The sequence below is a fragment of the Miscanthus floridulus genome, chromosome 6 (genome assembly GCF_019320115.1).
Source record: "Miscanthus floridulus cultivar M001 chromosome 6, ASM1932011v1, whole genome shotgun sequence".
Classification (NCBI taxonomy): domain Eukaryota; kingdom Viridiplantae; phylum Streptophyta; class Magnoliopsida; order Poales; family Poaceae; genus Miscanthus; species Miscanthus floridulus.
In genome coordinates this window covers 105,516,529-105,541,588 of record NC_089585.1, presented here as the reverse complement: position 1 = coordinate 105,541,588, position 25,060 = coordinate 105,516,529, and the positions used below count along the sequence as shown (strand labels likewise).

The 25,060-nt window shown below is 41.6% G+C and overlaps 3 pseudogenes; 1 reads left to right on the top strand and 2 right to left on the bottom strand.

Moving 5' to 3' along the window:
• Nucleotides 1-10,266: 10,266 nt before the first annotated feature.
• On the top strand, nucleotides 10,267-11,265 carry LOC136460968 (protein FAR1-RELATED SEQUENCE 4-like; annotated as a pseudogene).
• A 465-nt stretch (nucleotides 11,266-11,730) lies between these two features.
• On the bottom strand, nucleotides 11,731-13,594 carry LOC136460967 (uncharacterized; annotated as a pseudogene).
• A 136-nt stretch (nucleotides 13,595-13,730) lies between these two features.
• On the bottom strand, nucleotides 13,731-23,933 carry LOC136460966 (uncharacterized; annotated as a pseudogene).
• Between the last annotated feature and the right edge of the window lie 1,127 nt (nucleotides 23,934-25,060).

The following is a 25,060-nucleotide window of genomic DNA, read 5'->3' as shown; positions in this document are numbered from 1 at the left end:
ATAGAAAAAATGATACAAAAACAAAAAAAAACACTAATTCATATTATAAACACTCGGATAATAAAGTTCCATACAAATTGTAGTTCCACAAACATAAATTATTTAGTTATTACAAAAATGACTTGACACTTAAACAAAAGTTCTAGAAACATAATGCTACTACTGATGACAACCAACTACTCCCCAATATCATGAACCAACTGATGGCATTTCACAGTCTGATAGATATGTTCTTCTTCTGAATGAACCCTTATACTGAGAATATGATAGAACGACATTGTCTCACCAGCAACCTCAAAAGATGGCCCAGCCATCAGATTTGCATCTGATTCTTTAACCAACTTTACATACACAGTACCATTCGTTGGATCATATGTAAACTTGCAAGTAGGCATAACATCGCCACCACAATTCTGCTTAACAACCTGAGCCACTAATTTAGCTGGATTCTCACTAGTCAAACCCTTAGCAGCAATTAGATGAGATTGCTCTCCAACAACTAGATCCAGATTATCAACAACAAACAAAGAAACAACTTCATCTTCTAGAGTAAATGGAACTGCAGCTTCAGGAGCACTTGAATTTTGTTGAGAAACAACCAGGGAAAAAAAGATCAACATGATAAAGTCCAAAAAAGATTAACTTATCAATCAATCAGTGACAAATCCAAAAATAATTAGATTAACAAAGATCAACAACCAAACAACTACATTTCTAGATTTTTTTAAAAGTACAAAGATAAAAAGAAAAGTACATTGATCCTTTCTGGAATATCCATGGAAGCTTTGCTATAGTCATTCCTCTAGACAATACTTTTCACTTGATACACATGAATATCATTGTCACCAACTTGAATAATACGCTTGCTAAGTACTCGAGGAAGACGATCCCATTTAGCCAAAATATATACAACACCGTTATGATCATCAACACAAAATTTGCTCTCATTCACCATCGTTCTCATAATTACTAGCTTGTGCTCAATATGTTTCAAATCACAAGCAACACTAGACAGTGCATCACCACTAGGCATCGTGTAACACCCTTGGTGTTACGCCCTAAACAAATTACTACGTGATAATGCATGTGATGGAATGAATAGATGGAGTATTGCAACCTAAAATGATCAATAAAAATGCTAAATGAGAAGCTATTACACAACTCATGTATATCAAGTAGAGTTTAAAACCAATTTTTATTGAACAAAAATACTATAGAACATATATGTGGCACTTAACTAAAGTTTGAAGTATGAACTTTGTAGATAACAATGAAATACTTGCTGTAGAAAAATAATATTGCTAGCTAGTGTTTCCAGTAGCTTAGAAATAGAACTTGAAATCAAAACTAGCTTAAAGACTTGGAAAGTTCTTAAGTTTAAAAATAGTTTGACAGCACCGGGTTTGCGAATTTATTCTAAGAAATCTAGTTAAAGATTAATACTATGTTTTAGTTCTTAGGGGTAGCCTGATATGCTCTCTTGAGCATGGTGAAGGTGGCTTGGTTCCAAGATCATTCATTTAGTTTTTATGGCTGCTTTCAAATTCATGCACGACATAGCCACGGGATGGTTGGCACCATGCGCGCGATCACCGCGCGGCCACCCCACGCCACGCACATGGCTGTGTCCCACGTGGTCACCCCATGCTGCCACGCTGGGTCGATTGAGCTCGCCTAGGCTTGGCCAAGGCTGGCCACAGCGAGCCGCTGCCCCAAGCCCTGCTCGCCATTGGTGCTGCCATGGCCGCATTGTGCTGCCTCATGCTACCACCATTGGTGCCGCCACGGCCATGCCACATTGTCGCCGCCTCGTTGTCGCATCCACACTCCCCTATGGCTCTACACCATTGTCCGCCCTACCGGTGGCCCCACCGCTGCTGCGCGTGCGTTTGGCATATTCACGGCATTGGCACATGGCCATACTTGCTGTCGCCTCACCCATAAAAGCATGGTAGTCGCTCATGCCATGTCAGTCATGGACGCGCGCACGCCTTGTTTGTAGAGCCTATGCGTGTGCGTCCTGATCGCGTCGCTCGCGTCTCGCCAAGGCGAGGATGAGCTGAGCTCTGACCTACCGCCTCCCCTCTCTCTTCGCTGTTGCCATGGTGGACTGAGCCATGCCATTAAAACAAGCAAGGAGAAGTCACCATCACCCAATTCGTCATGTCGCTGGCTCTGTCACCCAGCAGCCTAGCTAACCGCCCCACCCCACCTTGAATGGCACCTGGTCGAGCTTCAATTTTAGAGCTTTTCCCCACCATGGTGCTGATAAGGCCGAGTCCGCCCATCATCGAGGGCAGCTTCCATCTGACCACCTCATGCCAAATTGGCTACACCGCTAGACTCGTCTTGAACCCCTCCTTGCCATGCACACCTAAGCCATACCCCTACCATTGTTCCAACGCTGCTAACACGGTCGTGTCTGTCGTGGCTCGTCGCCGAGCTTGCCGTGCATATGTGGCCAGCCTTGCTCGAGGCATCTCTGGCCGAACCATCACCTCGGTCGGGTCCTTGGTGAGTCGCTGATGCTCACCCGCTACCTCTACTGCTCCCTTAGTGTCGTATCTCACTGAAACGTTGTCATCGCCACTGCATGTTGCCTGTCGACGTGGAGAAGTCACCCTACTTCGTCTCCAGTTTCTGAATCGCTGCCCATTGTTGCGTGTTGGCCCGTAGGTGAGCATCGGTCCTCTAGATGGGTCGATGGAGTCCCTAGTTGGCCGGCATAGCGGCCTAGTGCTGGTCAATGCCACACTGGCGAGTGCAGAGGCATCAGGGACCTCGCCAATGCGAAGACAGGTTAATACAAGGGCCTTCTTGCATAAACGTTGTCTGTAGAAATAGTGCACATAGTCATCATGTTAATAGAGGATAGCGTGGGCCACAGAAGTGGGCCACTGCGTGCGAGCGTGCTGCGTCACGTGGGCCACGCGTGTGGGCCGCACGGGAGATTGGTTTTTCTTTTTCTAGGAATATGTGAATGGTTTTCTAATTCAATTTCTGAACTGATCTTTGGTAATTAATATAAAATTATGTAGGTGTCCAAAAATTTTGAAATAAATTTTGTTAAGTTTCTAAAATTGTGATCTATCTGCTAGTGTATTTAGTTTATATATATGCATGTTGATACCATGAGCTATTAAATCATTTGAAAGTGCTTAATATTATTAAAATGAATCATTGTAGGAATTTTTATGGTAAATTGGTGATAGCTTTAGTCCTAAAATTTTTATGGTAGCTTTATTATATTATTATGTGCTCACTGTAATTTTTGTAGCTTTTGAATAGACTAAACATTAGGGTAGTTAAATGCTCTTTGATTCAATATACATTAAATGATTAGTAGAAATAAAGATATATCCTTCATTTGTAAAGCTAGGTGTTTGTTAGTTGAACCCAACACTTTGCTTGGTAAAGATGATAGTTAGCTTAGTACCTTAGTCATTAGAGCTAGCTTAGTAGCTTAGTATGTGTATTCTTAGTTTAAGAGTTGCTGTTGCCTAAATGCTAAGTGTTGCATCATCATTGCATACATGTAGAGAACGAGTTGGCAGAGATCGTAGCCACCGACGATCACGAGTTCGAGGAGATCTTCTAGGAGTATGAGGAGGAGATCTCGTATAGGAGGAGGTCCTAGAGCCACCATTGACTAACTCAGCTGACACCGCGCCTGCCCAAGGCAAGCCCCGGTGTATAACCTCTATTTTATAATTAACTGTATATATATGTGTGTGTTGTGTATTTACGTTATAGGAATTTTATGGAAACCACATGTATAGATACATTTGTCCTAAGAGTCATACTAGTGTAGGTTCGAGTAGATGCTATGCTTAGGTCATCGGTAGCGTGAGTAACCTATCGTTGCTCATAATAGGGGATTATTATTACACTCATAATAAAATAATGAAAGGAAAAATGGAGACATGGTAGAGATATGGTATGGGTATTGGTGGGTGTAACAGGTTGTGTCCCGCGACCAATAGGGCTTAGCTTGGTTATACTGTTTTCCCTGTTCGTGTCGATTAAGGACTGTCCGTTGCTGTGGATGGTAGTCAGGTCATAGACTTATTATCCTAAGCACATACATGCTTATGGGAGCGGGAAGGCTCATTATGCTCTTGTCGTGGGTTCTGGCTATTTTTGGACTAACAAATTGGAGACAGGGAAATGTAGAGGTCTAAGCACCATATTGAGACCGGGTCTTAAGTGTGGGGGCTTAGAGTCCAAGTTTGGATGTGGATCTAGACCCCGTGATAGGAGTGAAATAGGTTGGTCTTGTTTGTGCCTGGGGTACAAAAGGGGCATGTGTTTCAGGGTACCCAGCTAGAACACATTGGTTCACGAGTCGCCATTTCTGTGAGATGGTATGACTTGGCTCTGGTCTAGCACCGTAGTAAGAACTAGAAGATGAAAGATGGTGAAATAGTTCTGATTGTTTAACCTTTGCTTGAAAGTAGAACAGGTGCTTACCTAAAATGGTTAGCTAATGAAGTAATATGATTGCTAATTAAACTTGATCTTAAGGACGTACTTCTAGTAATGCTTTTCTCAAATAAAAAGAAAACAACAACCCCATATTTTCTATCATATCCTTGAGAGTTGGGAAATTATTCCCACTAGTTGGGTAAGTCTTGTGAGTACATTGTGTAAGCTTGAGGAGTAGCTCTTGTGTGGAGGATTCTTCTAGTGGACACAGATAGATCCTTGTATTGTTTTCGCTAGATGTTTATTTTCATTCTGCTGTTTAATTATTGTGTTCTAAACTCTGGTATTATAATAAATAATTTCCAAGAACTCTTGTTGTATGAAATATATTAAGTATTATAAGCTCATACTCATTATTGGATTCTAGATGTAAAAATATGGATTTTTGAGTTTTTCATTAGGGTGTGCTCGACGGAACTGCTCGATGTAGCTCACTTTCAAGGTGCTTAGTGTCTAGTGGAAGACAAGCGCCTCCGAAAGCGTGTTATTTTGGATGGTTCTGCCACAGATCGACTGCCTAACTGTAATCAAATGAGACTGCTCACCAATAGTCAAACCTAAAACCTCAATGACATACGCAGAAAGAGCCCTGTTTTCCATGATACCTGACATCTATAAAAACAAAAGCATAAACTAATTCAGATCTATAACTATAATACAATAAAACAATAAAATTATCAATTATTAACATAAAACAACTTACTAAAATTAACACTAGAAAATATTAAAAGAGGAGAATATATAACTAAACTAGACTAACAGTCATCATAGACACAAAATTAACACTATAAAATAATAAACCGCTGAAGGAGTAATACCGGTCAAAATCAACACAGTGAGAGTAAATGCACAACCACCAACCAGTTACAGACAAAGAAAGTGGACCAAACAGGCCATATAGGACTAACAAACGGTCTGTTCGTTTCGGCTGAAACGATCATGGATTATTTACTGCTGGCTGGTTTGGCTGGTTTGGTGTGAGAGAAAAATACTGTTCCAACTTATAATCCACGATCGTATAAGCCCAGCCGAACAGGCTGAAAGCCCAGAAAAAAGCCCACAAAAGAAAAGAACAAGTCCCTCTACAACGCCCAATCATTGTCATGTACAACCAGATATTTAGGACCTAACAACAATCAGACTACTAAAAAGCCCAACAAAGATCCCATATAAATAAACTAACTATAAGGCCCAATAACCAATAGTTACAATGAACGTTTATCAGACAATCAAAGAAAACAAAAAAATTACATTACCACTATATTGAAATTACATCATCAACCACATGACCAAGGAAAAAATAGTGAAATACTATACATCCAAGTCATTATACTATCAATAGATTATCATACTATCAACTAAAACATGACAAATAAAAATAAAAATTACTGTTATAACATACCTTCCAAAAACTGTAGATGATATCCAGCTGTAGAGTTCGAGTTCAAGGAAGAAAACTGTATGAAAGAAACAAAAATGTCAGAGCATAAATAAACCAATCTTAAGAAACAAAAAGATTGGTTTCAACACAGATGAAACATCAAAACAATAAAGGGCTATTTCTTTATAGCTTCAAATTTTAGGCACAACAACAGGCTACTTTCTAGTAGAATATATGCCAACTTCAAGTCATCGTGGCTTATCACATAAATAAAGCAACATACAGGTTCATGACAACAGAATTACTCATGGGGACGCATCTAAACAAGCCTATTGAAAGGGTAGTTGACATCAACACGGTAAATGATAACAAAGATACCACTAACTAGAAAACTAACACTCTTTACCCAACCAAAAAAATAATAAGAATAACAAAAAAATAAGATCTAAAAAACCATAGTGATCTAAGAAATACCTAAGAGCCCACTTCAAGAAAGATCAAAAAGCAAAACAAATGAGACTAACATAAACCAAGGAAAAATCAAATAGTGAAGAAAAGAGATAGAAATGAACACAATATATAGTTAACTGGACTAACAGATTCTTAAACAAACAGTTTTGAGATCCATACAAACACAGGCATCTAAAGATATGGAGACTAAAAGAAAAGAAAACTTACATGAAGGATATAGAAATGGGTCGCAGACGCACAAAAAGAGAATGGCTGGAAAAGAGAAGAACACAACCCTAAGAGGAAGCCTAGTGCTTTATAAAGAAACAAAGGGCACTATAGAAGGAAGATCCGAATGGTCAGCCAAATAAATGGGAAACAAGGACATAATTCCAAACGCTACGAGTAAATGGAGGACCACAGATCGAGAGAAAACCGGTGAGGGAGTACGACCAGTCATAAACCACATGATGAGAGTAAATGCACAGCCACCAAGCAGTTACTGATAAGTAAATGGACCATACAGGAAAACCTGACTCAAAAAGCCCAAAACAAAAGCCTGAGAAAACATGACTCAAAAAGCCCAAAACAAAGCCCACAAAGATGAGAACAACTCCTTCCACAAGGCCCAATCAATGTCACGAACCACCAAAAATTTAGTAAAAGTCCAACTCAACATATGCATATCTGGAAAGCCCAAAAGAGAGAGCACTTTCACCAAGAAAAAACAAAAAGAAGGGGCAAAACACAAAAAACACAAACTTGCCAACCAAGAAGGTCAAAACGAATATCATAACCAAAAGAAGGGCATACAAGTAAAATAAGGAGACTTACCTGAACCGCAAGACCATCCAGTCGACAAAGGGGACACAATAACAATCAAATGCAGATCTGAGTATAGGATTCCAAGAAAGCAAGAGCAATGGAACCTCCTGATTAATCCTGGGAGCAACCTTGGCATAAACAAGGAGATAAAACACAGGTAAGCACCAAACTACATCAATAACTACTAGAACTAATGGATCTGTAGGTAACTTAGAAGCACATAGCAAACAACTGCTGCTCCAATTCTAAAATAAGAAGCCAACATCCCAAAGATTGGAATAATCTTACTGCATAGTATAAAAATTTTGTGTTCTTGAATCTTAAATTCATCCTAAACAAACTATGTAACTAATAATGATGACACAATCTTAATGTTAACACAGATTCAAAATTCCTTATCTAAATTACTCTATAGACTAACAATTTATTAATATTTGTTCAATGCAGGATGTTACAAACAAGGATAAATATACACCAACATCACTACAAGGAAATCAAATGCACGTACCTTCTGAAACCTAAGGAAAAACTCACAAATTTATATCAATACTGCAAAGATTTCATACATTCATGTAAAAAATGAAAAATTACACTAGCACAATTTGGCTACCTTGCAAATCCATTTGGAGCAACAAGTTCAATGCCTCCAATGAACCAATGGCAGGACTGCTTGGGGCTCATGTACAACTTCCAGGTATGAAATTCAAAATAAGAAATACAGAAGTTACCAGCAGGATGTATAACACATCAGCTATTGAAAAATAGAGAGATGATGGAACATCAAGACAAAAAACAACTACAAAAGAAGCTACTCCTATTTCTAGGTCAAGCTCAAACATGAATGCATCAAGAATCACTCAAACCCGTGCACACATTTCTCAATTACACAGCACACGCAAGGTAAGCAACAAAAAACTTCTCATACATTAACCATTTATTACCATTAAAAAACCAACTAAAAATATGATACAATTATCACAGGAGAGCTTAACAGGACTACTCATGGAACAAATCAGGAACTCCCAAGAAGAAACATACTCGGTAAGCAAATTTACAATTCAAAATTCATTAACTTACACCACCTATGCAATTGTAAATTCAGTGTACTGATAATGTATTAATTTTCGTGCATGTTACAGTTTCCCAAGAAATGCAGGGATCATACACAAGTATGTTACTGGGTCTAGATATTTTCTAGGTACAAACATAAACAAATTATAGATATGCAAAATTCAAATACAACTACTGACAAACACCTTACTGTTGTTTATTTATCACAGAAACTATCTAATTTATTAATCAAAATAAATGTAGGGAACTCTACAATTGCAGGAACAAATATCAAACTATTACACAGGAGATGAATATGCCATATCTAATGCTCAAAAAGGAAAAGAGGTAAACATGAAAAAAAATTACATCAGTAACTTGCCTGATTGCTAACAATCTTTTTCTTTGGCAGATCGCTGTTGAAAACATGAACAACATTCCTGAAACAAATACCAATTTCAATTACTCAACTTCAGATTTAGAGGTAACACTCTAAAGACATGATCCCAAACTACATATACATTTACTACAACAACATTTGGTATGATAAATAAAATAGTTAATTAGAACTATTATTCACAATTTTAGGACTACCAACTCAGGAATTGGGATGAAGAATACTTATCAGAGCAAGAAGAAGAACAATGGTAGAATGGCATCTTCAAAAACATGCAACTTCAAGTAATACAAGAAGCTACAAGTGTTGTAGAAGAAGATGTGTCAAGGACAACATCAGACCTGACAAGGACAAATTCAGAAACAACAAATAATAAAGTAGTACCAGCAGAAGAGATAGACACTATAGAAGGAAAGGGAAGCCAAGAACTCACTGAACAGGAAATAGATGAATTCATCAGTAGAGACCAGATATCAGCTTATGAAGGCAATAATGCAGATATCAATAGCAAGTACACCCCACAGGTAGGTATGGAATTCAAAGAAAAAATATAGCTCAACACCTTTTCAACTTCTATGCATACCTTGCTAGGTTTGAAGCCGTCGTAGTCCATGTCTTCAGGACTAGAAGCAAGAAAAGGAACGGTAAGATAACCAAAGTCACAATGAAGTGTCACAAACATTGAAAAGAAGAGGAGCCAAAAACAACAGATCAGCAAGAGACAACAGTTGACAAGGATATTGGCCAAAAAAGGTACAAAGAGACAAACAAATGTGATAGCAAAAACAAACTGCCCATGTGTGATGGTTGTGAAAGAAGTAGGTGACATTTGGAGGATTATAAGGCCAGACTTAGAGCACAACCATGAACTACAACCAGGGCAGAGTAACCAACAGTTTAGTGGACACAAATATATGATAGAAATGGAGAAGTCACTGATCAGAACCTTGAATGATAACAATATTCCTACAAGGAAAATAATTTCTATACTGTCATATCTCAGAGGAGGACCTACAACACTACCAGTGAAGAAAAAAGACATGAGCAACTTTAGAACAAAGTTAAACAGAGAAATAAGGGGAACAGATATGACCAAGGTATTAGACAGCTTCAAAATCAAGAAGAGTGAAGATCCTACCTTCTTCTACAAAATTTGAGTTAGATGATGACAACAAAGTGAAAATATCTTTTGGAGAGATGGATCTTCCCTGAAATACTATGCAGGTTTTGGAGACTGTGTCAGCTTTGACACAACATATATGACAAATAGATACAGATTACCTTTTGCACCTTTTGTAGGAATCACTGGCCATGGATAGACATGCATCTTTGGATGCGCTTTCCTACATGATGAGACAACAACAACATTCAGATGGGTTTTCAAAACATTCCTAGAGTCGATGGGAGGCAAGGACCCTCAAACTATAATAACTAACTAGGACAAAGCTATAAAACATCAATTGAAGAGGTGATGCCAAATACAAGGCATAGAAATTGCCTTTTCCACATCAAGACTAAATGCTACTCAAAGAACATCAAAGTATTTGTAGCTAAAGATGGCCTATATGAGGAATTTGAAGACATAGTGAACAACTATGTCATAGAATAGGAATTTGAGTACTTGTGGTAGAATATGATCAAGGAAAGAGCACTAGAGAACAACAACTACTTTACAAAAATGTGGGAGACAAGGAAAAGATTCATACCAGTCTACTACAAAAATGATTTCTTTCCTTTCATCCAAACCACATCAAGAAGCGAGGCTATAAATGCAAGATTCAAAGAAAATGTGGGTCCAACCTATAGTATTATCAGCTTTCTACAGGAGTACGGACACATAATTGAAACAATAGATAGAGCAGAGAAACTAGAGGACCACTATAGCAACCAAAAAAGACCAAAGGAACTACTCTTTGGATACACATTTGAGAAGCAAGCACATGAGTTATACAACAGAAACATATACAAGAAATTCTAGGTTCAACTAAAAGATACTTCAACACTCACCTACAAGGAAATTGAACAAGAAAAGGCTTTTGAAGTATGGCAAAGAAGCAACCAGGTTTATAAGGTATAAAGAATAAGGAAATATATAGTGCTGACTGACTTCATAGAAGGGAAAGAAGAATTCAGTTGCATCTATGCCAAATTCAGCAAAGATGGCATACTCTGCTCCCATATCCTGAAAGTAATAATTGAAAAGGAAATTAGCAGCATACCAGATAAGTACATACTGGACAAGTGGAGGAAAAAAGATATGAGGTTGATCAAACAAAGATTAGAAGACAAAATAGCTACTACAAGTTCTCTGCTAAGATTCAATATACTATCAAGGAAGTCCACAATACTGTATTCAAAAGCATGTAAAAAGGAAGAAGCAATAGATTACCTTATAGCAGAAATGGAAAGGATTGAGTAGCACCTAGAAAAGTTACTAGCACCTCAAGCCATTGAGGATGGTCAGAATGAACCAAACTCACATACACAAGTACAAACAGGTGAAACAACAGATACTATGGTCAATGGTTCAGAAAATATTATTCAAGATCCAGATACAACAACAAAGAAAGGCGGGCCACCAAAACCAAAGAGAATGAAGACTGCAACAGTAGAAGTAAAGGAGAAAATGAAGCACAAAGAGACCAAGAAGAAGAAATCAACAACAAATGAAAATTAGGGTAAATATCACACAAAAAACATATTAGTTACTAACTAATATCATTTAGCATGTATATTGATACAATTACAAAAACAACACCATTGTAAACAATTTTTTTCCTGACAGGATCACCAAGTAAGCCAAAGACAAAGAGAATGAAGAAAGCATAAAAAACACTGATGCAGAGGAGAACAACTCTACAGCTACAACAAAGAAGTAGAAGAAGAGGGTGGAAGAGAACAAGAAGTCAACAAGACATTTTCTAGAGAAACATCAACGTATGTAATACTATATTAGACTTAAGAACTATAATATAAGGTTTGCTTGTATGATGTGCAACACACCACAAACATATTGTAAGTACTACCCTATTACATGACAGGGAGACCAAAAGTTTTTGACACAACATTAATACCTTTACAGACAAGCAAAAATACTGTAGGCAATAAAGACTAAAGTAGAAAAGAAAGCAAGAAAAAACATCTAGTGAGAGCCACCTTCCTGAAAAAAAGACATATAGTCAACTAAAAAAACAAGTAAAAAAAGAAGCAAGCATCGACAATACCTGATTGTGATCATAGGTAATGACTGGATTCTTGTTACTAGTGTTCCTAGGGTTGAACAACATCTCGTTGCATAACTTGATCCTGATATTTGGAATATCTTTGCTGCTGAACAAAGAAAACAGAGAAGATCTTGACGATGACCAATGCTCAAGAAACATCATAGCATAAACTCCTGAATCAACACTACATTAATTAAAAGAAAAAAATTAATATGATAAAACAAAAAAGTGATAAAGGTAAGCATAACAAAAAAAGAAAAATATACAAGAATAAAGAGAAATAAAAAAACTTAACACAAACCAAAATTAATAAAAAGCACACACACATACTTATTATCTGGAGACTGCTTGGGCACACTTGGATATATAACACCATATTCACTGAACTTGATATCAGACTTGACAAACCTGTCCCACCAAAATTGGAATTCTAGAATCTATATCATAAAACATAAAAGATCATCAAAACATTTAATCAAAAACACAAAAAAGAATAATAAAGCTGATGAAACAAAACATACCATCTTTTCCCTAACATATAGCTGGTAAGCATGAAGTTTAGAATAGAACGAATCCAAGAACACAAATTTCCTATGCTTAATATCAACAACAAAGACAAACCAATGATCTTCATAGAAAGTTGGGAAATACAACTGCACAAGCAAAAAATTACAATAAATACTAAAATAAGAAAGCAAAAAAATTTAAAAAAGGACCATCAACCTTGGAAAACTTTACTTCAAAACCTACCAAGTCAGAACGATGAAGTGGCCTGGCCTTTGCAGAACGCTGAAAAGCTCTCATCATCGCATCACCATCAACTTCACCATGATCTTTGAGAAGATTGTCCTTCAAACTCAAAAAATTTAGAACTAAAAAAGATGAAATTAACTAACACATAACATCAAACACTTACTGAAATGTTAGAAAAGAAGTAATGCCGCTTTGAAACATCTAGATGACCATCAGGACGACAAAATAGATGATATCAAAATGCAGTCACTACAAAATTATTTACTTTACCACCTGGCTTCATAGATTATCCAAGGGACTAGTATGTACAATGAACACCTCCAAAATATAAAGCATCCTCACTACAAATAACAAAAAAGGTAAAAAAGGATTAGTTACATAAAAAACTAAGAAATATACAGGAGCACTATCAATAACAAAAAAACAAGCAATTACTTGCTGGGACTAGACTTCGACAAAGCACATATAGCCTTGTAGTCTGCAATTTTAGATTTTGAAACTTTAAATTTGTCGAAGAATATCAAATTCATCACCATAATATAGACTTGGACAAACCATCCTTCTAGGACCATGAACATGAACTTTCCCACCAGTTGATGAATCCCTTGATTTGAAATCAGAATGACCAGCCACACCTTCTAGATCAATAGAAGAATCTAATGGAAACCCATGAGTTTTGTTCAGACACAAATTAGGAGTTTCTGACCTCATCCTCGCTTTTTGCAACTTAGAATTATAGATGACATCAGATCTTTTAGTTTCAACTCTGACTTTATTAGAAAAGGACCTTGAACCAATACAAACAACAAGAGAAGTATCCTACAAAAAAATAGAAAGACAAACAATTATAAATAATATATATAAAAATGACAAACTAAGGAAGAATGAAAGAAAACTAACATTTCCATTGATAGTAGATTTCTAAGAAATCTTCACAGAACTATGACTCAAAGACAGCATTGGTGGCTTCTTAGAAAGCTTAGGTGTGATACGGGGAGTTTCTTCATCAGAAAACAGAAGAGTTTGCATAAATAGACGATCCTAAAAAATAAAATGAAATATCAACACTTCAACGAGAAAAATAGAATACAAAGATTTAAAAACAAATAAAGCAAACCACATATAATTAGGACCTAACCTCATCTCTACTACTGAAAGAGCCATTCTAAGAATCTTGAGACACCTAAAAATTTAAAATGAGCAACATAAGCTTACAACAAAAAGAAAAAAAGAAAAGAAAAAGAGAATGCTTTGCACAATATGCCTTAGATGGAAACAATCTAGATCGATGATGATAAGGAGATGGAGATACAGAATCAGGGATAACAACATTCTCTTTATCAATAAGAATGACATCCTTATCCAAATCAGAAGAAATATGACAAGCACCAAAATGAGAAGCAACATTAGTTCTATCAGCCAAAGGGTTACAAATAGAAGCATGAACAAGCCTGACTTCATCACCCATATCAAGGGAAGACATAGCTTTCAATCTCTAGCTTAAAACAACAAGACTTCCTAAAAAAGATTTCAACATTAAAATAAGAAAACATACAATTGCAGAACAATGTAGACAACAAACATTAAATAAATAAAATACCGAACAAAAGCTATAAAATAATAAACACGAAGGTCCTTACCACTACTTATATAAGAAAGTGGTCTACCTAATACAACATATTATAATAACTAAAAGTGAATGGTAAGCATATTCAGAATACAAGGATTACAAGCCTAAAAATTGAAGACAAGAAACACTAATAACAAGATACTTAACACTAGGCTTTACAGTCAAACTGTAAACAAATGAATCAAGGATACTATATAAACTTGAAAACAAGATACTTAACACTAGGCTTTACAGTCAAACTTGAAAAATAGAAACTACCATTAATACAAAATAGGACACTTACTCTTTTTCACCTTCTCCTCCAAATCAACATCAATTGACTGATTATTACCAACATGTATACTCAAAGAGACTTTAGGAATAGAATCTACATGGAATTAAGATTCATAATCGAAAAAGAACCAAAAAAGAAAAATTATATAAACACAGTAAAAAACAAGACCAACGGCAATCACCTTTTAGGCCAGGAACAATAACAGGATTACTTTTACCTTTATCTGGACTTGCGGCAATAGAGAAAGGATCGTCATCTTCAACAGATGGATCTGTCTAAGCAATAGCTTCCATAACATCCACAATTAACTCCTTCGATCTCAAATCAATAGTACATACATGCCGTAGCAGCTTTGCAAACATATCTTGGAAGTCTTTAGACACATTACCAAGAGAAATGATATCCAAATTGAAAGGCGAACCACAGTTAAAGGAATGCTTGTCAACCAACTGAGATATCTTCAACTTCAAAGCTAAAGGTAGCTTACAACCAGAAATAGATTCCATTTTATCACAAAAAATAGAATCAAGGTCATCAGTAGAAACCACAATCTTAAGATGACCACACTGTCCAAAAAAATTATAAATTAAATAAATAACCAATTAAATCATAAGTTAGAATTAATCACAACAAAATGAATGCAAAAAATAGAAATAACCTTGTAATAGCATGTTTTCTCAAACCCTAGCAAAGGTCTATAACCATACACACCAGGAGATTTGATGTCAAGATTAGCATAAAACTAAATCAAATCACCCTTCCACACAGATATTCGAGAAATAGAGCCTACAAGTTGCCTCTGCCCGAAATTGATATGATCCAGGTAAACAACCTTAAAAACAACAAATAAAAAAATTACATTACAACTAGGACCTCTTACATAAAAGCAAATACAAAATAGGAAAATATTAAATCAAGAACTAAGATGAAAAAATATTAATGTTAACATATAAGACAACCTAAACAAGGCTAAAACTTTTAAACGATGCCGCACAAACCCATTAGCTCTATTGCCTTTTTAAGTACCAACTATAATGCACAAAAACACAACAAATAGCATCAACCCAATGTACTCCACCAACACCTGCAGTAAGATACTAAAAACATTGGGCAAAACTAAGAAACCAAAAGGCTTCACCATTCAAAAGCTAAGACCACAACAGTAGTTTCAATACAAATGGCTCACAAGAAACACCAGTTCCTAGAACAACCATATCAAAAGGTACTACATACTTGACTTACAACTAAAGAGACAAAAGAACAATATCTTGAAGAAAACAAACCACAAAACAAAACTTGCAAACAACCTAGAAATAAATGACCAGGCAACTAATAAATCCAAAAACTACCTCCACAGCATCAACTAATGCCTATAGTAGAAATAGACAAAATAAATACTCATAACAAAATACTACATGAATCATATCTACAATTACAAATGAAACTTACCGCAAGATAATACAAACAGCCACCAAGACCTAAACAACATTTGGCTTTATCATCTTTACCACCATTGAACGCCTTCACATGCTCAAGTAACCAATGTAGCACATAAGCACACCACTTGAAATCTTTAATGTGCTCAACATCTTCAAATATTCCAAAGTACTTTGGGCTCGGAACAGTGTTCGTATTGGGGCATAAGAAACTGCTCAAAGCTACTATCATGAAATAGATAAACACATCCTCATCTGACAAATCTTCCTTCTTGATCAATTTATTAGCAAAAAAAGACACTGATGAAATCTTAGACTTTCCAAACTTCGATAATACAAAATCCTTGCCCGCACTTGGATCACAAGGGAAGGGTCTTGTACCAATAGGAAGATCCAGAACAAGATGAACAAACTCCTCAGTCAATGAGATTACCTTTCCATCATGAACAATATCACCAGACTTGGAATCAACTAAATGTGCAACCCACTTAGCAAAACTATTCGACACAAAGCATTTATCAAACAACAACAGGGAACCAAACCCATAGCTAGCAATAATAACCTTCTTCTCAAGGGACAAAGAGGAAATCACATTATACAAGATGTGGCAGAAAACCTTGTGAATCCCTCCTTAGACTTCTTTACAGATTTCACCTTCTTAGACTAGAATTATATTCAAAAAATCAGAAAACATGCCATCCGCAAAGCTACAAAACAATAACAAAAATAACAAGAAGGATTACTAACCTTATGCCTCAATGCCATTTTCAACCTTCTCTTCATATTCCTAATCTTCTCATACTAAACAAACAACAAACTATTTTAGTAAATGAAAGCAGTAAAAAAGAAACCTACAGAGAAAAAAAGAGGGAAAAGAACAAATCCATACATCTTTCAAGCACTTCTCATACAAATGTCGGTCAAAACTTGAATTGTCACTAGAAGAATCACCCTGCAATCACCAACAAAAAATTAACTACAAAAAGCATTTACATATACATAAAATATAAAAAAATGAAATTAAATTACAACTAGAACACTCACATCTGAAACATCCAGAGTATCCGAAGCAGATTGATATGAATTATAATCCATATAAGGAAGTTGAGAAAATTGGACATCATCCAAATCATCATTTTCAGAATCATCAGAACTAGATATATCAACAACACTACTAAGTCATGTAGAATCATCAGAACTAATAGAACTAAAACTGATGCACCAAGCAAGTATACTGAAACACACTAGTTACTAAACAAATATAATATTCATGCACAGATCAGAAGTATTTACACAGAGAGATAATACATAATAGCAATCATGGTGTATCCATCTAGAAAGTACAGGTCAGAAATATTTACATAGAACTTGCAGCAATATGAAAGTCTAAGCACATATTCATGCACATGCCATACCATAAGAAATAATGATGAAAACTTGCATTCTAAAATACAGTTGGGATAAACAAATTATACTTCACAAGAGCAAAAACCATATAAGACATGGACTTATGGTTATGGAGACTCATGCATTTAAAAGGTCACCAGTGTCGGGGACCTAATACCGGGGTACCCCAGAAGGTGGAACCAATAACCACCAAACGTGAAAAACTTCTGGACGCATAAGGGCGCCGTTTCATCCCTTGTTCGAGTGATAGGAGTTTGGTTCCGCCTCGCCCGATGCCTTTGTGAGATAAACTCTGCCTCGCCCGAGGGCTCAGGGTTAATCTCCGTCTCGCCCGATGCCTTTTGGACAGGCTCGGTCTCACCCGAGGGCCGAGAGATAAACTCCATCTCGCCCGACGCCTTTAGGGCGGGCTCGGTCTCGCCTAAGGGCTGAGGGATAGATTTTGCCTCGCCCGACCCTGGAGGGGCGAGGTCGGTCTCACCTGAGAGATAGGAATTGGTCTCCGTTTCGCCCAACGGCAAGGAACGAGTCTCACCCTGCTCCATATCTAAAGATTGGATTCATCTTACCTGACAACTTCTCCCTATTCCCTTAAGATGATAAGTACGGGGCAAGACAAGACGTTCGAGTCAACCATGGCTCCAAGGACCATACCCTGTGCCCTGGCAGGAAAAGTACTGCCAGGGGATGACAGGACAGGTGCTTTAGACCCTTCTGAGCGTCACAGAGCCCAAAAAGTTGTACAGGTGTGTGCTCCTCGCCCTATAGAGTTGTAGGCGCCGCCTTCAGCCCTGGGACACGGAACCCGATGAAGATATACGACAACCGCTATGCTCCAGAAAAGGATTTGCTATCTCCATAAACAATGGATTTTTCATCACCACGCTATGGAACCAAGGGAGCGGCGCCCGCTTCCTGACCCCTCAGGTCCGCCAAGTCAGAAGGCCTTGACCATGGCATTACGCTAGATCCTAACCCCTCATCCCTCCGATGAAGACTCACAAGAACCAGAAGGCATGCGGAGCAAGGCTAGGGGAGGCTAATAAGTCAAAACCACTATGCTACAGCCCATACCCTGCGTACGGCAATGTTTTGTGATCAACCTGACATTCTATAGAGACATCGACAGTATTGTAGGCACTTATCTTCCTTCACACTCATCAGAATGAAGAAGGAGGATTGGGTAGACGTGAGCCACAAGAATAAGGTAGAGCCCTCATCCTTGTAAAGTCGGCCCCTTCATCTATAAAAGGGTATGTGCTTCCTCCATTAGAGGGATGGACTCTTAAGACCAAACAATACGACACACAGATACACACAGTCAAGTTGCTTCGAACCTCTTGACCTCCCTTCAACCCTTCCATCAGAGACTTGGGACCAGTCCCTCTCTCGATCGTTTGTACCCCTTACTATAAACCGTTCATGGTGCTAATAACATGGGCAGCAACAAACTAGACGTAGGGACTTTTGGCCCGAACTAATATAAATCTTGTGTCCTTTAGCGCACCATTCGAGCTTAACACGCATTACTACAAATTTACTTGCCAGTGCTTGTACGAAACACCGATAGTTGGCGCGCCAGGTAGGGGAGCTTGCGCGTTCCAAATCAGGCCTCGGATGGCCACCCACACAATCACCTGGGCCCCGGGCGCACATGTGTGTTTTGGTGACCTAGATTTCATCATCACACTAGGAGGAGAGCTGGCGCTGACTCACTCAACCACCCCATCTCTCCCTTCCATCAACCTCAACTGTCTTAGGCTTGAGGGCCCACCGGGCAACTCCCTGGGAGTCCAGTCACCAAGGGAGGTCTCTCACAACACCACCCTGTGTCTGGAAGGGTCTGTACAGAGCGCCCCGACGGCATTTTCATTCGGTCTCCGCAACGCTACGGCGACCGTTGGCTGCCTTCGGGCGCTACGTATGGTTCAGTCACCCACGGACATCAAGTTCGTGGGGGCAATTGAGCATGATACGGGGACCCTCTACGAGCTCCTCAACGAGGAGCCTGGATCGTTCTCTAGTTCGAATTCTAGTAGGGGGAGCCACCACCCTTCCCAGGAATGCTTCATGACGCAGACCCCCAAAGGTCACGTCGAAAGCGCCTCCAGGGAAGAGGTCACCGCTACAACAACCCTGACAGCAGATCCGGGGAAGAAATGATAGCCCCATCTCGCCTAAGGATGGAGCAGCTGAGGGCTCATCAGTAAGAGATCGATGAGGCCGGGCAAGGGCTCATCCGGGAGTACGCGGACATCAATCGCGAGATTGAACACCGTAAAGATGGGGGCGCGCGCGCCATGGCCCACGCCATACACCAAAGGATCCTCACCGACGATGGGGCCCTTCCTCACTTTGACCGAGCTAGCCAGAACATCGCCGCAGCAACCGCCTTGCTGCATGGCCTTCTAGAGGCTGCGACGTTCGAGGATCATCGCGCTCGCCAAGAAATTCGCACGTTGCTCGAGCGTGTGCAGCGGCGCAGCTGGCGGAAAGTTTGTTGTCTCGACGACATGAACCCGACACCAGCCAGCGCACACCCTCAGTGTGTCCCACCAAGGACGCGTCGTTCACCAAACACCGCTAGCTGGCAGGCAGCCCTCCGTCGTCCCAGTACATCAACGCCTCGGCCATGGCCACGATGTACGCAGCATCATCAATGCTCAGAGACATGCCCACGGTGATGATGGAGAAGCAGCACGCCACGGCTATCATCCCCGACGTGGCGGACGCTACAACAGCAACAAGGACCGAAGCCTGAGCCTCGGCCTGCCTGGCCCTTAGGCCTTCGGCCGACACATCCTCAACGCTGTGTTCCCCCTAAGGTATTGACCGCCTACCAACATTCCTAAATATTCCTAGCGAAACAAATCCCTGAGCTTTGGCTCAAAGACTATCGGCTTGCATGTCAGGCCGGTGGTGCGAGTGATGACAATTTCAATATTCGCAATCTCCCGCTGTTCTTGGCTGATTCAGCGCGAGAATGGCTGGAGCACCTACCGTCCAATGCTATTCAGAGTTGGGCGGATCTGATGGAGATCTTCGTAGGGCAACTTCCTAGGGCCATACAAACGCCCTAGAAACCCATGGGACCTCAAAAACTACCGCCAGAAGGCCGAATGAAACCCTTTGCGGGTACATTCGGCGCTTCTCTCGATAGTGCAATGACCTCCCTAACAGTCGCCAACGCCGATGTGATAGGAGCCTTTCTGTCCTGGAACAACCTGCGAATCCCTGGTCCACAAGTTAGGACGCAGGGGCCCGCAAACTACCAAGGAACTCCTGGACATCGCCACCAGTCATGCCTCTAGAGAGGAGGCGGTCGGAGCCATCTTTGATCGCTCCGATAGAAAGATGAGGCGGGACGAGGACGCCAGCGAAGGACGCCTCCAACCGTCCCTGCCAAAAAGAAAAATAAGAAGCAACGACACGACAACTCGATCGTGGCCACTGCCGATCGCAAAGGTGGCCGGAAATCCCATGGAAGGCACTCCGAACCACTTCGAGAAAATGCTCGAGGGGCCATGCCCAAACCATGCCTTCCTGGCCAAGCATCTATACAAGGATTGTGGCCTCATGTGCAAATACTTGGCCGGGGGGCCTCAACAAAGGGGAGCAGGGGAAGGAACCTGTTCTCACCATAGACGACGTAGAGGAGAAGGATGATGCCTTCCCAACACCGATCGGCGCCCTCATGATCTTTGGAGGATCAATGGCCTATGACTCTAGGTGCCGCCAGAAGGTCGCGTGTCGCGAGGTCTATACCGCCAGACCAGCCATGCCAGCCTTCCTCCAGTGGTCGGAATCCGCCATAACCTTCGATCGGATCAACCATCTAGATGCCGTCCCACACTCAGGAAGGTACCCGCTTATCGTCGATCCGATCGTCGGTCCAAAGCGGCTCACCAAAGTACTAATGGATGGGGGCAGCGGCCTCAACATCATGTACGCCAAAATGCTCGATGAGATGGGCGTCGACCGAACGAACCTCTGTCCCATCTGAGCACCTTTCCATGGCGTCGTGCCTGGTAGGCAAGCCGTACCACTGGGGCAGATTGACCTGCCTGTCACTTTTGGGGATCGGACTAATTACCGGACTGAGACCCTCACCTTTGATGTAGTGGGGTTCCTGGGGACTTTCCACACCATCCTGGGGCGACCATGCAACGCGAAGTTCATGGCCATTCCTAATTATACGTACCTAAAGCTGAAGATGCTGGGCCCCCGTGGGGTCATCACCATCGGCACCTCCTTCCAGCACGCTTACGAGTGCAAGGTCGAATGCTACGGACACGCATCCGCAGTCATCGCCTCCGAAGAGCTCACCACCCTCAGGGAGAAGGTCGACGAAGAGGCACCCGACGCAAAGAAATCAACCGAGTCATTCAAATCGGCAGAAGGCTCCAGGGAGGTCCTCTTGGATCCCAGCAGCTCCGAGGGCAAAAAAGTCCGTATCGGGACCACGCTCTCCTCTGAATAGGAAAGCGCGCTCATCGACTTCCTCTGTGCCAACAAAGACATCTTTGCGTGGAAACCCTCGGATATGCCGGGCATCCCGAGGAAGGTCGTTGAGCACACTCTCCAGATCCTCCCGGGCTCCAAGCCGGTGAAACAATGCCTGCGCTGCTTCAATGAGGAGAAATGCAGGGCCATCGGCGAGGAGATAGCCAAACTACTGGCCGTAGGATTCATTAAGGAAGTATACCACCCAGAGTGGTTAGCAAATCCTGTTCTTGTCCAAAAAAAGAGCAGGAAATGGAGAATGTGTGTCGATTATACTGGCCTCAACAAAGCATGTCCAAAGGATCCATTTCCTTTGCCATGAATAGACCAAATAGTCGATTCCACCTCGGGGTGCGAAACCCTCTGCTTCCTTGACACATACTCTGGCTACCATCAAATCACGATGAAAGAGTCTGACCTAGCTCGCGACATCTTTTATCACCCCCTTCAGATCGTTTTGCTACGTTTCAATGCCATTTCGGTTTGAAGAATGCTGGGGCAACGTACCAATGTTGTATGCTCAATTGCTTCGGAGACCTCATCAGGCGAGCCAGTTGAGGCCTATGTCGATGACATCGTAGTCAAAACCAAATGAGCTAACCACCTTGTCAGCCGACCTTGAGCAAACCTTTGCGAAACTCTAGGCAAACAGCATCAAACTCAATCCTGAAAAATGTGTTTTTGGGGTCCCGAGGGGCATGCTGCTCGGCTTCATCGTCTCCGAGCATGGCATCGAAGCCAACCCGGAGAAGATATCAGCCATCACAAGGATGGGCCCTGATCCAAAACATAAAGGGGGTTTCAGCGGATCACAGGGTGCCTCATCGCCCTCAGCCGATTCATTTCACGCCTCGGCGAACAAGGACTCCCCCTTTATCAACTCCTAAAGAAAGCTGACCACTTCGAGTGGACGGCCAAGGCTCAGGAGGCGCTTGACATGGTTAAGCGATTTCTAACTAAACCACCGGTCTTAGTCCCTCCATGCAACGGAGAATCCCTCCTACTCTATATATCGGCCACCACCCAAGTGGTTAGCTCCACCTTAGTAGTAGAGCGAGAGGAAGAAGGGCATGCCTTCAAGGTGCAGCGCCCTGTGTATTTCATCAGTGAGGTGTTATCCAACTCCAAAACCCGCTACTCCCAAATCCAGAAACTCCTCTATGCCGTCCTCATCACCAAAAGGAAGCTACGCCACTACTTTGAGTCACACCCCATGACAGTAGTGACGTCGTTCCCCCTCAGTGAGGTCATCCATAGCCATGATGCTATGGGAAGAACTGTAAAGTGGGCACTCGAGCTAATGGATCAGGGCATTTCCTATGCTCCTCGAACAGCGATCAAATCTCAGGTACTAGCTGACTTCATCGCGAAGTGGACCGAGGTCCTAGATGCCACCAGCGACCGTCGATCAAGAGTACTGGATAATGTACTTCGACGGATCGCTGATGAAGAAGGGCATCGGAGCGGGACTAGTCTTTGTATCTCCCCTCGGGGTCCACATGAGGTACATGGTTCGGCTCCATTTCCCCTCATCAAACAATACTGCAGAATACGAAGCGCTCATCAATGGCCTACGAATCGCCATCGAGCTGGGCATCTGATGCCTTCGACGTCAGGGGCGACTCTCAACTGGTCGTCAACCAGGTCATGAAAGAGTCATGCTGCCACGACGCCAAGATGGAGGCATATTGTCAAGAATTCCGATGGCTGGAGGACAAATTCGATGGCCTCGAACTCAATCACATCCCCAGGTGCCTCAACGAAGCAGCCGACATGCTCACAAAAGCAGCATCCGGCCGAGAGCCAGTCCCAACTAGCATCTTTGCCAGTGACCAACACAAACCCTCGATATGCTACACGAGGTCAGAACAAGCTGATGATGGCCCTTCTAGTCCGACCCTAGGGGCCAATCCGCCAACTGCTCCGCTCGACCTCGAGGTCATGGAGCTTGAAGAGGACCCAGCAGTGGAGTCCAACCCTCCCGATGACTGGAGAACGCTTTACCTCGACTACCTTCTCCACGACACACTACCGGTAGACAAGACGGAAGCCCGACGGCTCGCACGGCACGCCGAGTCCTTCGTTCTTGTAGAAGGCGAACTCTACAAATGGAGTCATAGCGGGATTTTGCAACTCTGTATCCCTGGCGAAACAGGGAAAACTCCTACTGAGTGACATCCACGGTGGAGTCTGCGGTCATCATGCCACACCAAGAATGTTGGTTGGGAATGCATTCCGACAAGGCTTCTACTGGCCCACCGCAGTAGCCGATGCCGAGCAAATTGTATGCACCTACGAAGGGTGCCAGTACTACACTCGGCAAACACACCTCCCGCCCTAGGCTCTCCAGATGATCCCCATCACGTGGCCCTTCACGGTCTAGGGGATTGACCTAGTTGGGCCACTCAAAAAGGTGCCCGGGGGCTTTACCCACCTGCTTGTCACCATAGACAAGTTTACAAAATGGATTGAAGCTCGACCAATATCCACGATCAAATCTGAGCAAGCCATGCTGTTCTTCCTTGACATCGTCCATCGCTTTGGAGTACCAAACTCCATCATCACGGACAACGGCATGCAGTTCACCGATAGGAAATTTCATTCGATTCTGTGATGAACAACACATCCGGATCGATTGGGCAGCCATCGCACACCCCCGGATGAACAGGACAGGTCGAGCGCGCAAACTGACATGCTTCTTCAAGGCCTCAAACCTAGAATTTTCAACCGATTGAACAAATTCGGCGCACGCTGGCTAGCTGAGCTCCCAGCCGTGCTCTGGAGCCTAAGGACAACCCCTAGCCGAGCCACTAGCTACACACCTTTCTTCATGGTCTATGGTTCTAATGGCCGTTCTCCCAATGGACCTCGACTATGGAGCACCAAGAATTAGAGCATACGACGAACAGGGGGCCGAAGCATCTCACCAAAACACCATGGACCAGCTAGATGAAGCCCACGACATCACCCTCCTCCGTTCGGCTAAGTACCAGCAGGCGTTGTGATGGTACCACAATCGACGGGTGTGGGGTGCACCCTTCAACATCAGGAGACCTCGTCCTCCAGTCTTGTGCAGAGCAACTAAGGACCGCCACAAACTCTCCCCGCCCTAGGAAGGGCCCTACGTCATCATGGAAGTACTTTGCCCTAGGCACCTACCAGGTTGAAAACCATCAACGGCGAGGTCTTCACCAACGCCTAGAACATCGAGTAGCTACGTCGTTTCTATCCTTAAAATAAGCTTA